The 5,526-nt window shown below is 36.1% G+C and overlaps 1 non-coding gene across 1 annotated transcript; it reads left to right on the top strand.

The window, feature by feature from the left end:
* The first annotated feature begins 4,761 nt into the window (after positions 1-4,761).
* TRNAR-UCG (transfer RNA arginine (anticodon UCG)) lies at positions 4,762-4,835 on the top strand. The gene has a single exon. It is a non-coding gene; the product is annotated as a tRNA-Arg (tRNA).
* The last annotated feature ends 691 nt before the right edge of the window (positions 4,836-5,526 follow it).

The following is a 5,526-nucleotide window of genomic DNA, read 5'->3' as shown; positions in this document are numbered from 1 at the left end:
TTGTATTTAGACTTGGTAGATGAATGAAATTTGCCTTTGATATATCTGTGCCATTTGGGTCCTTCTTGCCCAAACCCAACTCAATTTTAGTGAGCCAAGACTGAAAATAGTCCTTTAGCTGACACGGGCCCTATTCTTTGTCCAAACCCATTAGAACCTAAACGGACTGGACCTGGAATGACTTCGGAGTGGCCTGATCTGCAACCCCACTTAAGGGGGGTCAAACTAAGTCAACGGTGGGTAGGACATTAGAGCATTGCTCCAAATAACACCTTTGATTTTTATTTAATATCTTTTCTTCCTTATTATTTTTATTATTTTGTCGTTTAAGTGTATTCTAAAATCCAAACTATATTAATTAGTTAAGGGTGTTCGCCGTCTGGTTTGAAAAATGATCTCAGATCAAACCAGGTCAGATTAGACCAAACCACTAATTTCAATTTGGTTTAGTGTGGTTTAGCGGTCTGGGTGATACAATGAACATCGATGTTCGTCATGTATAATTGCCATAAACGTGGGCAGAAGATCCGGAGTCATCCCTAATCTCTAGCAACTGGTTCAAGTGTTCCGAGGCACAGCCAGTCTGGTGCATCTTACACAAAAATGGCCCGTGATTTCGGGGGATTTTTGGTATAACTTTGTTGTATTGCTATTTGAGGTCTGGATGCTGCCACATCAATGCTAATCAGATTCCACGTTTAGAATATTTCAATGGCAAAAGAACTTGTTTGGCATGGCCTGTTCTGTTTATTGGTTGAAACTACAACAACACTTTGGGTAATTATGTGAATATGCCTGTTTTAGGAAGCCAAAATTTTCAGCTTCCCCAAACAGTCATTTGCGAATTCCAAAAAAAAAAAAAAGTCATTTGAGAAGCTGTGTGAAATCATGGCAGTAGGTCACTACTAGGGGTGGCAACGAGTCGAATTTTTTACAAGTTGCTTGAGCTGGGTTCATGAAAAGCTCAGCTCGATTCAGTTTCAGTCAAGCTTAAGCTCGAGCTCGAGCCCAATTCAATGACTCGATTATTAAACGAGTCGAGCTCAAGCCTATTAGAGCTCAACTCGTGAGCCGACTCGAATATATATATATATATATATATATATATATTTGATATTTAATATATATAATAAAATTATAGAAAATAATATATATAATAAAAATAGTATAATTATTAATTATAATTCTTAATTTTTTAAATATAAAATATTTTTTTATATATAATTTTTATTTTTATAAAATATAAAACGAGCCAAGCTGAGCCGAGCTCAAACTTATGAACTTTTGACTCGAGCTCAAACCGAACCAACTCGAATCCACCCCTAGTCACTAGTAATTAATCGATGATTTGTATTATTGAAAGGGGAAAACAATGCAGAAACTGTGTGGTTTGGCAGTTTTCACAACCAAACAGGTTTATGGTTGCAATAAAAACACAACGGTGGGGGTGTTTTGTGGCCTTTTGAGATTTAAATGCCTCAACATCAAATGCATGCATCCACGATCCACCCACTTGAGCAGGAAAGTAGCCCATTTGAGAGGGTTTAGGCTTTAGTTTGGGCTCTTCGGTGGATTCCACCTTACAAAGCCAAAAGCAACAATCTCATAGTAATCTTCTTCTTCTTCAGTAATTATTTGCAATCCATTGCTTATACGTCATAAAAATTAAATTCAAACACTATATTTGTTAATATTTATTTATACACATGTATAGTATATGCTCTTACATTAATTATTTTTAATATTAAAAAAAAAATTCAGCATTTAGAAGGTCAAGGGAATTCAATTAAAAATGTCTGTAAATTTATAAATATTAAATATAAACAATACAAATATTATAAATGAAAAGTGAATTTATTTGAATCTCAAATTTAACTTAGCTCTTAAATTTAAAATTTTAATGAATAAGGTCAAGCAATATCCAAATCCAATCCCATTAATAGATGGGTTGTTATTTTAGATCCAATTCAATCCAAATACGGCTAAATGCATATCCGAATTCGAATTGGAATAAATCCGACCATTTGCAGTGCTTGTAGACACGCACCATACCCATGGCCCATTTATCATTTATTGATAGGAATCCTTCGTGGCAAATCCATACAAGCAGATGGCAGACATTAGGGTGGGAATGGGAAACGCAAGAGGGAAGTGTTCATTAATGTGCAACGTTCACCACACATGGTAGACATAATATTAAGTAGGGCTGTTCACGGGTCGGGTTGGGTCGGTTTACTGTAGTTTTTCCAACCGACCCAACTTGGTCGGGTTACCTGATATAGAAACTGAAACTGACCCAATGTTAAGTAAAACCGACCTAATCGGTTTGAGTCAGGTTGGGTCGGTTTCGGTTCTAAGTTCATCCCTGTGATAAAATCTTGCTAATTTTAAAAACAGTCATAAATTGAACATCATTTCAGCCATCTCCTATGATAAATTTTAAATGAAAAGTTAATCACAAAAGTTGTTCATTAATCACTATTCACTAATCCAAAGTTTCTTGCAACCATTCAAAAACTAAGTGGCCTAATGGGCTTTGGAACTTCATGTTTGAACTAGGAACTAAGTCGGTTCAGTTCAGGTCGGTTTCGGTTTTCTTGTATGAAAACTGAAACCGACCCAAATCATCAGTTTAAGAATTTGCACAACCCGAAACTGACCCGTGTTGATGAAAACCCAGTCGACTTGGATTGGATCGGTTCGAATTGATCGGTTTGGTCGGGTTGGGCCTTCTTATGAACAGCCTTAATATTAAGTAGGTGAACATTAATTGATGATGCATGTGAGGAGTGATAGAAATGGGTCTACAGTCTACCCACTCCGAGAGGATGGACACACACCTCTGGTCTCCAACCCACGTGGCCATGTGGGTCCCATGACTGTGCAAAAGTGTTAGAAACGGCATCTTTGGCCCATTTGGAAGCAAAGAATAAATGAAAACACAAACATGAAGTGGCAACATCATGGACATGGGCTTATTAATTGAAGGAGTTGTCCAACCAAACAGATGAAAGACTGAGCTGGGAGCCCGGAGCCCTACACATGGTGGCTTTGGGTGGCAGCCTGAAAGGACCACATGTTCTTTGGTTCCCTTCTTTTGAGGTCTGTGGACCATTGGCTGCCTAACTTGTGTAGTAGTAATTACTTTGGTGCTCATGATGGAAATAGGACTATGGCATGCATTGCCATGATACATCTACATTTGCATATTACAAGCAGTCATTGAGATTTTTCATTTTTCTTTCTAGTTTCATGCAACTCTCTGTGGATGGCCAGTGGGCTCACAGCCTCACGGGGATGATGATGCATCAAAGAGTTGCTTCGAAGCATTGTTCACCCAAAACCAAAAGGCTCTCATCATCATATCTCATTTCATGGCTACCCTAGCCTCACTATTGGCATTTTTCTAATTGATCTGATTTGGTCGGTTTACTTAAAAATGAAATCAAAACTGACCCAGTATTAAGTAAAACCGACCTGACTGGTTTGAATCGGTTTGATGGATTAAAAACTGAAATATATCAGAGGCTGGATGCCTGGAAATTAAAAATGATTTGATGGATATTAACTGATATTTTATATATTAGAAATTTTTTATATAATATGTATATTTCTGAAATAAAACTGAAATATATATACATATATATAATATCTGAAATGTTACATATAATATATATCTAAGTCGGTTTGGGTTGATTCGGTTTTGGTATAAAAACTGAAATCGAACTGAACCATCGGTTTATGTTTTTTTGTAACCCAAAACCAACCGGTGATGAAAAACCGACCAACTCAAATTAGATCAAATCGGATTCATCGATTTGGGTCTTGTTATGAACAACCCTAATGTGAACGTAAAACTTGGATATGTGAACAGTCCAGAAGCAAGAGGGTCCCCCTCCATTAAATAGATGAATCAAGGCGATGGACTTCCACATGGATGAAATAGGGTCCCCCATTATACACTGGTTTTGTGCCCCCTTTTATTTATTATTTAGGCTCAGTTTGGAAGGAGTACCAATATAAATATAGAGAGTGCAACTGTATTTGTACTCCTTCCAAACCAAGCCTAAGTAACATTCTTGTTAAACCATCTACTTGCTTTGCAACCCTGCATTAACTGGTCAATTTTCAATAACATTCTTCTCCTTCTTATTTAACTGTTATATAATAGAGTTATTATATATCAAACCCACATATATATTATGTTTTAAAAATCAGTATATATTTATATTAATATTATTGGTTCGAGACAATCGAAATTGGCCCCGATCCAATAATACTCATGATATAAGACTTGGAATATTCAGAACTGAACTAATGGTACACATCATGAAAGCTGAACTGATATATAATCAGTTCAGTTATGGATAGACCCGACTCATTGAGCACCCTTAACTGAGTGCACTAGAGACTATCAATCTCATTGTCGAGAACGGCTTCAGTGCTCACAAGATCATGTTCATACTGTTTGTACAGTCTTTCACAGCTGTGCGTTGAAAATATTTCCATACTCATACTTTTTTTCTATAAAGAGATATTCTTAATGCAAGGCTGTAAAAACTGTGCCAATATGGTGAGCACTGAAGCTGAATTCCTTATTGTCCCCTCTTATTTTATTATTAAAGGAGCATTCTTGTTAAACCGTCTGGCTTTGGGACCCTGGCATTAACTGGTCAATTTACAAAAAAGGAAAAAAAAAAAAACATTTCTCTATTTCACATTTAGCTGTTGGATTTATATATTCGATTTCATAGCATCAATGACCGCATAGCGCAGTGGATTAGCGCGTTTGACTTCGGATCAAAAGGTCGTGGGTTCGACTCCCATTGTGGTCGTTATCCAAACAGATCTTTAATGTTTTTTTCGTCATTCTGTGCCTTCTTTTCTCAAACCTTTGGTTCGGCAAGTGTAAAGGGCCCTTGCTTTGAATGAATAAACACTTTTTAAAAGCATTTTCTTTAAGCATGTCAGATAGCCCTTTCTCACATCTTCATCCAGGTGTAGAAAGCCCTTCCCTGGGAGATAAGATTGTATGAAAGAATCGAATGCCTTTGCAGAGCCCTTATTTATTATTAACAAAATTGGTTTAACTGTCGGTACATTTACCAAGAGTCATGAGTTCAAGTTTCATGTAAAGTTATTCGCAGAAAAAAAAATAAAAAGAGAGAGAGAGAAAGAAAAGTCTATCTAAAGCTCCGATAAACAAGATTTGATCTTCTTTGTTGTAAAAATGAACAAAATTTGATTTGAATCAAAGTATGTCCAATTCAATCTTATCCATTTACAGGTTACAGCCTTATGCACCATAAAAAGAATTAAATTTGAATCAAATGGAAGCTACATCCTGAGTCTTATGTAATAGGTAAATGCTACTTAGATTAAAAGGCAAATTCTATATAATAAATGTAAGCCTAGAATGTTAGATGGTTGAGGAACAGTATGTCCAAAAAAATGATTGTAACAGAATGTGAATGCTTAGATAAATGAGTGATAGAACTAAAAATGATAAGGTTAGAAAAGAAGTCA

Source organism: Nelumbo nucifera, chromosome 6 (assembly GCF_055504915.1).
Source record: "Nelumbo nucifera cultivar China Antique chromosome 6, China Antique-T2T, whole genome shotgun sequence".
NCBI classification, from domain to species: domain Eukaryota; kingdom Viridiplantae; phylum Streptophyta; class Magnoliopsida; order Proteales; family Nelumbonaceae; genus Nelumbo; species Nelumbo nucifera.
This window is presented reverse-complemented; position numbering and strand designations above follow the sequence as displayed.